The sequence below is a fragment of the Triturus cristatus genome, chromosome 1_1, assembly GCF_964204655.1.
Source record: "Triturus cristatus chromosome 1_1, aTriCri1.1, whole genome shotgun sequence".
In the NCBI taxonomy this organism is placed as follows: domain Eukaryota; kingdom Metazoa; phylum Chordata; class Amphibia; order Caudata; family Salamandridae; genus Triturus; species Triturus cristatus.
This window is the reverse complement of record NC_140579.1, coordinates 835,559,918-835,572,707: the sequence shown is the minus strand read 5'-3', so window position 1 is coordinate 835,572,707 and position 12,790 is coordinate 835,559,918.

Here is a 12,790-nt window from a genome sequence, read left to right as displayed (position 1 = left end):
CTTTCTCAAATCTTGCACAATCCTGAATTTCCCACTTGGCTTTTTCAGTCCCATGGTAGGCGAATTACATGGACTGCTCATTATTTCCCTCAGCACTCCTTGCTGAATCATCTTCTCAATTAAAGGGGTCACCCCGGCTATTATTTCTGGGGTTAGTCTGTATTGTGGAATGTTGGGGTAAACAGCTCCCTCTTTTACAGCGATTCTCACTGGGTCTACATTTCTCATCAGGCCTACATCTTCCCCAGTGAAGCCCCAGACCGCTGCTTTCACTGTCTGTTTCAATTCCGGGGGCAATTCATCTGGATTGAATACTGCATAGGTTCCAGCAACCTCACACTCTCAGTTAGCTATTTTCATTTTATATAGGACATCCTCGTCTGGTGTTTCAAAAGCTATTCCATCTGGTATACAGAATATGGTGCAATTCATTTTGCACAACAAATCCCTCCCTAATAGATTCACAGGACTGGTGTCACACACCACGAATATATGCATGTCTGAAAATGTCCCTATTCTGACTTTTACAGGATCAGTAAGGTACGTTTTAATCTGGGTGTTTGACACTCCAACTACTTGGATTGTTTCATCCGAAAGAGGAAGATTTTTCACATCTGTTGATCTGACAGTGGATGGTGTAGCTCCAGTGTCTACTAAGAAAGTAATATTTTCATCATTAACTTTCCCATCTACAAATGGTCCTGTCTGATCTATTTCTAGAGATGCACCAAGTACGCACTCTGCTTCCTCTTTTCGGCACCGTCAATAGATTTCTTCTGGCTCACTTTCATCATTGTGCATCCAATATTGTGACACAGTGCTCGCGCGTTGCGGTTTGTTTACCTGTTCTTCATTGTAGAATCCCGTTTCCTTGCTATATCTTTGTGTACTCCGGCTCTGTGGTAATGGCGGTTTTGGCACCTGATTCTGTAGACCGACAGCCTTCTGCTGTTGCGGCGATGGGCCACTCCCCTCACACTGCACCTGTGGATTTAATGATGGATTTTCATCATTAGCAAGAGGTGGATTTTTACACTCGGATTTCCAATGCCCTAACCTGCCACAGTTGTGACAAGGAAACTTCTTCTTGGCTTCCTCAATGTTACCCTTTCCCTTTCCTGGACCAAACTTTGATTTTATGCTTGGATTATTGGCTTGTTCTATTAGCTGAGTGTGATCTTCGGGATTCGGCGGGCTGGAAAAGCAGGCAAGGAGGCCGTATATAGTGTGCAATAGTCTACTTTATTGAGTCCAAGGTACGGTGTGCAACAGGATAGAATACGGGTCTTCTGCAGGTGGAGGGGTGGAACCGATGTGGGATCCCGTCGGTTGTGGTTGTCGTCACCGAAGGTCTTCTGCTGTCCAAGTCGCCGACGTTGGTCCCAGGAAGGGGAAGGACGGACACCTCGGAGGGCAGTGAGACAAAAACACAGAGGGAGCCGTTAGACCTGCGGACACTATGTCGCTGCCGTAACCTTCACCCGGGAGTGATAAAGAGGAGGGGAATGTGAGGAGAAGGGACGAGGCGAAAGAGGGACAAGTCGAAGAAAGATGGGTGTTCGGAAAGGGGGTTGAGTGGGATACTATGTACAAAGCGTGAGGTGCTGTACAATGGATACTGAGAGCTCCTATTAGGGTGCAGGGGTGCTAACAGGAGAGAGACTATATACATCTATGTACAAAGAACCTAGGGTACACACGGGTACTTTAGAGTGCTATACTGAAAGAAAGCTGGTACTCACGGGCTCCGCCGTAACTCTCATCCGAGTTACGGCCGCTCTTCAGCCTCCTCCGGGGGACTCCACCAGTCTTCCGACCACTCTTCTGGTTCGCCGCTCTCGTCCTCTCCTTTCGTCGTATCTCCTGCCGGACTCTCCTTCCACGATCCTTCGACGACTTCTGCTTCCTGTCTTCCGGCTTTTCTGTCTCCGGCGGGGAACGGGTAGGAGGGACTTCCGGGTATCAGGGGTTGTCCTTCCGGTGGGTCGCTGTTCGGGATTGGCTCCTGTAAGAGAAAGAGGGGCGGGGTTCCTGGGGTCACCGAGTCTGTGGATGAAAGCTTGGATGGACTGTCCGAGCAGGGAGGATTGAGCGGAAAGGACTCCCTGGACAGGGTAAGAAAGGGGGGCCCGATCCGAGGTAGGGAGTCTCCGTTACACTGAGCTTCCTGTCTCTCTGCAACTTTTACTTGAGCCCACATTGCCTTCTCTTTTAATTTCCGCTGTTTTGCCTCAATTTCATCACTAAAATATTTAGCATGTCTCAGGATCTCATCTATTTTCTTGCTCTGCCAGTCCACGGTGTGTTGCTTGATCATGTCCCCAATCTCAGGACGCAGACCATACACAAATCTGTACACAAAATGGCTCAGGTCTTTTTCTCCCAGGTTGTCATCCCCACTAAACTGTTTGAACGCCAGAATTAGCCTCTCATAGTATGCATGGACTGACTCTTTCGCTTCCTGATGTGTTCGATCTATTTTAACTCAATCTGTTTCTTTTGGGGGCACTTTATTCTTCAAGAAGGCCATGACCTGTTCATACTTCTTCATGACCTCCGGGTCTGGAGCTCCTGTTTTGGGATCTCTCGGGTATTCTTTGGTGGGCCAGTCTATGACTATCTTACATTCTGCCCACAAGTCTGCTGGCACTATTATGTCAAACAGACTATTCAAATCAATCCACAGCACTTTAGATAATGTCACAAATCTGTCGACTTGTCTGTACCACTCGACCGGCTTTTCCCGTAATCTAGGGAAATCATTTGTAAATGACAAAATGTCCTGTCTGGTCCATGGGACATGCACATATCCTCCTCCTGGAATCTCTCTCATAGGTAACTCCATTACCACTTTTTCCTTTTCTCTCACGGGAAACGCTGGGAATGTTCTGTCTGAGATGTCATCTCGCGTCCTTTACCACCTGTTCTTCCATTTGTCCACATCTCCCCATTTCCTTAATACTGTGATTATGTCCCTAATCTGCCCTATTCGTCCTGCAGCGTTCAGATTCTCAATGTCTTTTTCTGTAAAATCCACTCTGTATGGTTTCTGTAAAGCTTTTACCTTGTCCATGTCAATTCCCATTTCACTCGCTATTTCTGCTAGTCTGTCATGTAAATTTTTTGCTCTCCAAGTGATGCTCTTGCATAGGAACAGTAGTTCCTCATCGTGGTAGTTTTTCAGCTTTTCTGTGGGAATTGTCCCTACTATCAATTCTTCTAACACCATCCTTAACTTTGCAACATCAATGGTATGTGATTCTTTTTCTTTATCCTGCAAACCTTTTAGCCAGTCATTCAAATCTTCAGTAGTTATGCTTACTGATTTTTCTGCATTTCCTGGTTCTGTCAGTCTCTGTGGTTCTAACATTGATCCCTCTACCTTTCAGTTTCTCTCAGCAGTATCAGAACAATAAAATGGATTCTTTGACACAGGTAATTCACTTTTACCCATAGCATGTCCCCAGGAACTTTCTTTCGTTTTCATCAGGGGCTGTTCTGCCTGTCTTTGGTTCACATACGGAACTGTTAGCCCATGCTCACTGGTTTTCTGCTTCTCAAAAATAGGCATAACAGGACCTATGGTCACAGGGACTGTAACTGCTTCTAGATTTTTCGTTAATTCCCTTATTTTCTCAGTCAATTCTAAGGTGGTTTCCGCTAGTTCTCTAGAATTTTCGTTCTCAACCCTAGTTCCCTTCTCTTTAAGTGAATTTCTTCTTTTTACTTCTGGGGTCATAACTTCTGTTTTAATGATTCTCAGAGTCTCCCTTACTGGGGTTCCTGTGGTTGGCGTTTCTGGTTCCTGTCTGTATGGAGGCGGGCTCTTGTAAAACATATCATCTAAAACATCATCATCCGTGTCACTAGACCCATACCTCTGGGTTTCTACATGATTTCTCTTTTCTAGACATTTTCTTCCTCCACTTTCTCCTTCCGTTCTAAGAGGAAACAATCCTTTTGTCATACTAGCATCTCGCCACCTTCTCATTCTATCACTATGAGTTTCTCGATCATTTGGCCGTCCGAACATGTACCGGTACCTACATCCGTTTCTCTGCTTTTCTCGCTCATGCATCTCATCTTCCCACTCTGTCAATGCCTCAAACTGTGTAGGCCTGGGTCGCGGATCTAAACTCATCATCCTCTCCCGTAAGTTCCTTAATATGGCCAAATTAAAAGACCCATCCTCTGGAAATGCTAGAACTCCGTCTTCCTTTGTATACTTTGCCCAATTGTCTAACCAGATACAGGTATGGTACCCATATTTCGCAACCATAAAGGATGCGGGGGTCTTTGCCGGAAGGAGTAACTGTCCTTCCCTAGTCACAATTTTCTTGTCTTTTACAAATACATTTTTCAATTTACTGAACACAGACTTTTTCTTTCTCTCGAGTGAATGATAATACATTTTCCTGTCTTTTGTGAACTCTTTAGTCTTTTCTACCTCTGTACGATCTTTAATCCAATAGTAGCGCGACTCTTACTCACGCACCAATCCTGGCGCGTCTACGTCACTGTCACAACTTCCAATCCTTACGCGTCTCACACTAACGCACCAATCCTGGAGCGTCTACGTCGTTGTCACAACTTCCAATCCCTGCGCGACTCACCCTAACGCACCAATCCTGGAGCGTCTACGTCACTGACTAGCTTTCCAATCCCAGCGCGGTCCTTCTGACGTCTACAGTCGCTGCAGCGGCTTCTACTCCTGACTCCTGTCCTCAGTCTACCCCTCCTTTACAAAACTACTCGGTAGACTTTGTTTCAAATTTACAGTATTGGTTAGTTACAACGTACAAACATCTCCATTGTCTGCTCCGCTAACCACAGAGTAGCAAAAGACCTTTCCCATGAGAATCCTGTTTTCCCGAGAGCAGCACTTACCTCTGCCCTACTACAGAATTATTACGTCCGTTGGCAAAGTAGCACATCCCTCTACTTCACCCTTCTACCACGCATTAATTAACTGTTCTCTCCGGCATTAAAACACCTAGTTGGAAACGTAATGCTCCTGAGAAATAAAACCAGAGTTCCGCAATTAATTCAAATGCTATTTCATTCACGCACTTTCACACAAAGAAGTACTGTTCATTCACACAGAATCCTGTTTTTCCGAGAACAGCGAACAGTCTGTCCTACTACAGAATTATAACATACGTTAACAAAGCAGCGCTTACCTCTACTTTGTCCTTCTAACAAGCTCAGAGAACACCTGCTACCTTTTCAGTAAAAAGCGTTATCGGCATACCTATTGGTTTCCTGGTACTTTAGACCGAAATTTCACAAATAACTCTTTGCTATCATATACACTTCTCTCACACAGAAATTGTCCCTAATGGCAACATACAGCGATGTCACTGAATCGAACCCAGACAATGCGACGCGCAACTTCAATTGTCGCACATTTTTCCCCGTGTACCTACGGGCAACCACAATCCCGTCTTTCCCGAGAACAGCGCTTACCTCTGTCCTACTACGGAATTGTCACCGACTTCTTACATCCCAGAAGCCGTACAGACTACATAGAACTCAATACGACTTCAACATATAGTGTTAATACATATATCAATATCAATCGATAATCAATAAGCTATATATACATGCCAAATCATCAAACTAAAACAATAAAACCCATCTCTAGCTACCCAGAATACTGGTAGCTATATATATATATATACACACAACTCATCAAACCTAGACAATAAAACCATCATCTTGCTACCAAGAAAACTGGTGCAGTTCAGAACACAAAATCTCCTCCTGCTTCCACGGACGGAATGATTCCACAGTCACACGCACATACATACATCATACGCTGGTGGGGCCCATAACACCAACATTCATTCTCATCAAACTATCCGTGCCTACAGAGGAGAGAGGTCTACAATTTATCTTCCGAACTACAGTTCTATTTTCCTTGGATGGAGGAGACCACATCTATTTAATTTTATCCTAACAATTCCTCCATCCGGAGGCCAATTGGATCATTTAGTTGAACTAGTGATTTGATGTCAAACACTTCAATTCTTATACTAATAAAATAAACATTTCAAGAAATAACCACTAGACACAGTTCTTCAAACAATACATTTTCTTTATCTAATTAAATTGCAGGTTTAAAATCCTAACAAATGCAATAGAATCTTGTGTCATAATTACCTATTCTAGCTAATTGTCGTTCTCTAAGTCAGAATCGGGTCCTCAGAAAATCATCAAAGAGTCTAGCGTCCCGTCCTCTGCTGTCAGCGTAGTGGAAAGCATCGATCAGGGTGCGTCTCAAGCTCGTTGGGTGGTAACCTAATTTTCCCTCTCTGGACTACTAATATTTATACTGAAATTTTACATATAATAGAAACATTTCATAATTTCTAGGTTTTTCATTGGCTGAATTCAGCCCCGTCCCAAGATTTTAAACAACAATTTAAAAGTTCACATACGGATGATGTATTAAACTAGGCTTATGGGAAAATCGTTCCCAGGTCAGGAAAGTATCAGTCTATTGTGGAAAGGTGGCTTTTGGTTCCCAATTCGCAACATTTTCTTCCGTGTTCAGGGACATTGGAATTTCGCCCAGAGTAGTCTTCATGGACCTGGTTCAGGGGTTCAAGGAGAGGTTGCTACGTAGTCAGTGCAGGCGCCTTCCTCCGCTGTCAATTGCATGAAGTCATGTACTTTAGTGTGGATTCAGTTGGCGGCCATCTTTTAGCAGGCCGAAATAGTCAACTTAAGGTAAAGAAACACAAAACGTAATTAATACATGGAAATGAATAAACAATGTTATTCCCTTGCTAATACCCTTATGTGTATGCATTTATCTAGCCATATGCGACATTTAAAGCCGTTAATGCTGGTTTATTTAAGCGCAAAACACATTTAGCCTTGCTTAACTAAACATATAATTTTAATATGCGTACAAACTTAGTTCACTTATTATTTTAGCCATGCAAATGCATTCCCACGTGTATTCTCTTGGTTAATAAGGTTGATTAGTTCAATTACCACACATTATTATTCATTAGAATTAGTTCCTTAGTCGATTTAATAAAACTTATGTAAATGGATTGGGTATACCATAATATTTTTATTTTACCCGCTGCAGCAATATCACTTCAGTTACCGGGAGTTCTTGGCCCCTGGGGGCCCTCCTCAGAAGTGCTGTCACTTCTGGAGGTCACATGACCGTTTTTGGGTCACATGCTTTGTGACATCACCCTGGTCACGTGCTAGTCATGTGCTCATGGTTCTAACACATGGTTAGGGCTACGGGGCATCCCTCAATGAGACAGAGCCCCTAGAATTCAGGTGACCATGATGTGATGTGGAGGAGTACGCCTCATTTTCTATGCTTAGAATATATATAAGGAGCCTCTAAGTAGCCTATGTCAAACCCAGGAGCCGCCCTCCAGAAAGGGATAGCTTGGTCATTTTGAATAGATACAGCCACCTCATCAAAAAGACGCCCTCTGATGTTATGTTATGTTATGTTATAAACATTTATAGAGCACGACTGTTACCCGTAGGTGTCCTGGCGCTATTGTAGGATGTTCGTCCTTAAGTTGAGTTGGGTATGAATAGGACATTAGAGCGCAAATAGCCATGTTTTAAGTGCCTTCCTAAAACTCAGGTGATTTGTGGTGTCTCTAAGGTGTCGTGGGAGAGTATTCCATGCCTTGGTTGCTCCAACTAAAAAGCTTCATCCTCCCCAATTAGCTTTTTTTACCAAAGGGACTGAAACCAATTTTGCCTTGGAAGATCGTAACATTCTTCTGGGAGAGTACCAGCGAATGTGCTTTGTCAAGTGGGTGGGACACTTACCTTGAAGGGACCTGTGCACAACACACATAGCCTTAAACAATATTAGTTTTTTCACTGGAAGCTAGTGAAGTTTTTTAATTTCAGACGAGATTGCGGCATATTTTGGAATCCCTGTGATAAGTCTAGCGGCTGCATTTTGCAATAGTTGAAGTTTTTTTAGTAGCCCTTCCCGAATATTTAAATATAGGCTATTGCAGTAATCCAATTTTGATAGGGCCAGGGCTGAGACCACTATTCTTTGACTCTCTTTGGGTAGCAGGGGCAGGATCTTTTTGCATGACCTCAAAGTGTATGAGGTAGCAGAAACTACCGCATTGACTTGATCTTTATAGGACAACTGGTTATCAATAATGATACCTAAGTTTTTTACTTTTCTACTAGGCGACGGAAGTGGTCCCAGTGAATCTGGCCACCATTCAGGGGTCCAGAAATTTAAATCATTACCAAAAAGGACCACCTCAGTTTTGTTGGAGTTCAATTTGAGGCAATTTTGAGCCATCCAATTGCCAACCGCAATCATACAGTCCTTAAACCCAGATATAGTATTCTGGTGTTCCCCAGGGAGCAGAGAAACTACGATCTGGGTATCATCTGCATAAGAGGTAAGGTAGAACCCAAAGGATTCTACCAAAGGGGCCAATTGTTTTACATAAATATTGAAAAGTGTTGGACTAATGGATGATCCCTGAGGAACACCGCAGGGAAAGGAGAAGGGTTTGGCGGAAAAATCTCCCAGTGTAACAGTCTGTACTCTATCATCTAAAAAAGACTTGATAAGATTTCAAGCTGTTCCTTTGACTCCAATTTCATAAAGTCGGTCCATCAGGAGCCCGTGACGGACCGTGTCAAAGGCCGCTGATAAATCCAACATGATCAGAGCCACTTTTCCTCCTTGGTCCAGTATAGCTCTGATCTCCTCGGTAGATTTAAGAAGCGCCGATTCGGTGCTGTGTCCTGCCCGGAAACCATATTGTGTGGGATCCAGCACTTGGCCTTCATCCAAAAAACTACTGAGTTGAGTATTCATTATTTTTTCTGCAATTTTTGCAGGTAGAGGGAGGCTAGATCTGGGCCTAAAATTGTTAGGATCATTAGGGTTCAATTGTGGTTTTTTTAAGAGCGGAAGGATCGATGCTGATTTCCAAGCTTTAGGGAAGTAGCCTTTTTCAAACATGGAATTAATCATAGATGTTAAAATTACCGTGACTGGTTCCTGAGCTAGTTTCAGTACTGAAATGGGGCAGGGGTCCAAAGGAGAACCTGATCTTGTTTTATCCAACATTTTTTTTTCAACTTCAGAGATTGTAATAGGTGTGAAATTAAGTAACTGACCCACAGAATTATTTAAACAAGTTTGATCTGTCAGCCTAGATGAAGGAATGTGAAAAAGTGGAGAAGATAGCTTCAACCTTATCAAAAAGGTGATTGGCTATCTTGTCACAAAGATCTTGACTAGTTTTTATAGGAGGGGGAACTGGGTGAGCCAGCGTCATAACTGTTTTAAACAATTCTTTGGAAGAGTTTTTTGCGTCATTGATTTTGAGAGCAAAGTACTCTTGTTTAGTTTTAAAAAGAAGTTGCTTATATTGATTCAAACAGTCTTTCTCTGAGTTCATGAGAGTACCAGGGAGACGTTGTTTGCTTTCTGGTGTTACAGAAAGTTTTTTTTGGGGCCAGTTTATTGCTAGCTGCTTCTAGCCAATTGGAATAGCACAGAGAGGCTTCGTCTAGATCAATAGGAAGAGTGGGAAAGGTATCAACTAGCAGATTGTTTAAGTCATTATCCCTCACCATTTTCCAGGATCGGCTGACCAGATGTTTAGTCATGCCTTTTTTGAGATTCGGTGAGGGAGAAATAACCGTGAATATTACTGCCTTATGATCCGACCAGGTTACTGGGTGAGTGTCAGTGAAGGTAACCTGTTCGTTATTAGAGAAAATTCCATCCAGGGTATGGCCCGCATTGTTTGTGGCACCAGAGACCAATTGCTTCAGGTCAATTGTATTCATGAGATCTACTAACTTTCTTGTATCGGGATCTCCTTCTGCTTCCAAATGAAAGTTAAAGTCCCCTAGAATCGTATATGAACTTGTCCCTAATTCGTTCTCGACCCAACTACTGGCTTGGATTATGAACTGAGATTTAGGACCCGGAGGCCGATACACCAGAGTACCTTTAAACGTATATTGGTCCGAGAGATTGAAACAAAAATCTGATGCTTCGCAGTCCGGACTTGATGAGCCCTTGAACATGGTATTTAAGGAATCATGATAGATTATTTCTAATCCACCTCCTTTCTTATTTTGTCTGTTTAATGTATGGCAGATAAAACCCGAAGGTGTTGCTTTTACCAGATCAGGCCCAGATGACTCATCCGTCCAAGTCTCAGTGATAAAAGCGATCATAATCGCTTCATTCTCCATAAAATAAGCGCATTCGATGCTGTGTTTGACTAAAGATCTTGCATTCAGTAGAAGGCATTTAAATAAATTATTTTATTTACCCCCTCTATTTTCTTAGGACAAGGACTGTGTACTTAAAGACACGTATGGACGATGCAATGGTATTCTGGATCTGCAGTTGGGACACGTTATCTGATCAGTGCAAGGAAGTGTATCAGGGAGTAAACCAATGATGGTGGCTTGAACACTATCGAGAGATATTATCATAACCTGACACTAGCGGCAATGGAGCAGAACACACATCAGAGGCACCTTAAAAAGGGTGGTCACAACGTCACCAGTTTTGATAAGGTGGTTGGAAATGCTCAGCCTCAAGGATTTGCCGCAACTGATATCCTCTATTAAGGGCTCCAGAAGCAGCTGAAAAGCCTTGAGTAAAGAAGCAAATGCTGGAAACAATTTCATTGACATGGAAGATGGTGAACAATCTATAACAGCTCCTAACTCACAGGTCTATGAACATATGATTTTTTTTGAGGAATCAGTTATGGAGGCTGTCGTCGTGCAATAGCTACGAGTGAACTCCGATAGTTATGCCTCGATAGACCTCAGCAACTCTCAAGGTTTCAGAGCCTCCACAGAGTCCCACGAAAAACGACAAGGTTAGAAAAAAGCGTTATAGACACGAACTTATACTGTATATATGGTTATATTTTATTTTTAACTAATAGTCTTTCTTTTTTAAACCCTAGAAAGCATCAGAAAAAGAGCCGTGGTAAAGGGGACATCATCAAAGGTTAACTATGTAAATGTTTACTGCTTATGCTGTTCAAAATAGACTGAAAGTTCCACAATCCAAAACAAAGAGTCGCTTAAGAAATGTGTTTGTACCTATAATATCTTAGATTTAGAAAAGGAAGCTCCAGGCGTACCCTAGGACGCCAAATGGCTTGTTTAAGGTTTTGCTGCGAATGTTGTGAGCACGTGTGTCAAACGTGACTATTATAACTTCTCGTAGGGCCATAAAATGAATGCTCCGCTGCAGGAGGCTCACAACTATATGACTCATACACTTCAAGAACAATCTATCATATAAGTAGCTTTTTAGACCCGAACAAAGTATATAAACTGTTAAGGTTGGTGTATGGTTTGTCCGAGGAAAAGAAAAATTTCCACCCTGATATGATTAAGGTCTTGTCAACGGTGCTCAAAGTGACCTGATGCTCGAACGAACCAAGCTCAAAACTTTGTCTTATGCAAGGTTTGTGTGCGTATTTTGTTAGAAGGATGACAGAAAGGGCGATAGTAAGATGTATGTGTGACATTTATTGTCACACATACATAACCGGAAACGGTTTTAAAAAATTATGACCCCTCCAATATTGTGTCATTATTGTGTTATTTAACGTTACATACCTACTCACTTTTAGACCAAGCATCAGAATGTTGGTGCGCAAGATGCTTCTGAGTTATGTCCAGGATACATATGTATTGCTAGATTGGTATATGTGTTGTTTAAGGAAAGAATAACCGAAATACAACCTGTAACTCTGTCCTATCTGACGCTTGGTGGGCCGCCCACGGTGATGCAGTGTGACAGTCCTACCAAACTGGTGTATCAATGAGTGGCTACCTGTTCCGGATGAATACTGGAGCGTGTTTAAATGCTGTATGAGGGAGTTAATACTATCAATGATGACCAGCTTACACTTCGCTTTGGAGCTTCTGACCGAAGATTGTTTTAGAAATATAGGTTTGTATTGTATGACGAAAACTGTACGATCTTTTGAATGCCCTCAGTGTCTTGAGTGTACAAAATGATTGGAGGGGTGAGCGAGAATGGCTGTCTAGAGCTGTTGAGTTTATAGCTGTAAAAATATCAAAACTTGTGACGCTGAGGCAAATTATCTGCTAGGCCCCTAGTAATGTATGTAGCATGTGCCATATTATGTATACGGAGTGAAAAGTCAGCAAACTGTCCAACAACGACAAGATGTGTACTAAGAAACTGTAAAGTATGCTCTGTTTATGTGTTGCTAACATTCTTTATTTTGAATAAAATGCCCTTACACAAAACCATTGTCTTTCGTTTCATGGGATGCAGGGGCTGATAACATGTCATGGGATGGGTTAAGGCAGCTTTATTATGATACAAGCGGGGTCAGAAGTGCCAAAGCTCTGTTTATAAGGGCTCTAGTTGAACATGAGCCGGTAAACAGAGCACAGGTGAAGACTGGGTTATCTGGGGAAGAAGCATATACACTCCTCAAGCAATCCAGGAGGCACTTTAAGAGGAGACGGACCATCGTTAATGCGTAGCTAGATTATCAGTGGTAGGCGGACATAATCAGTCTTCAAGATCTAGCTAAGTATACTAACGTAGCTCAATATATATTAACGGTAATAAATGTATTGTCCAAGTATACCTTTGCAGAAGCCCTAAGTGATAAAATTGGTACTAGTGTCACCACAGTTTTGAAAGCCATCTTCAGGAAAGTGTGAACCCCTCAAAAACGGCAAACAGACGCTGGAAAATAATTTGTAAACACTTAATTTGAGAAATTGTTAA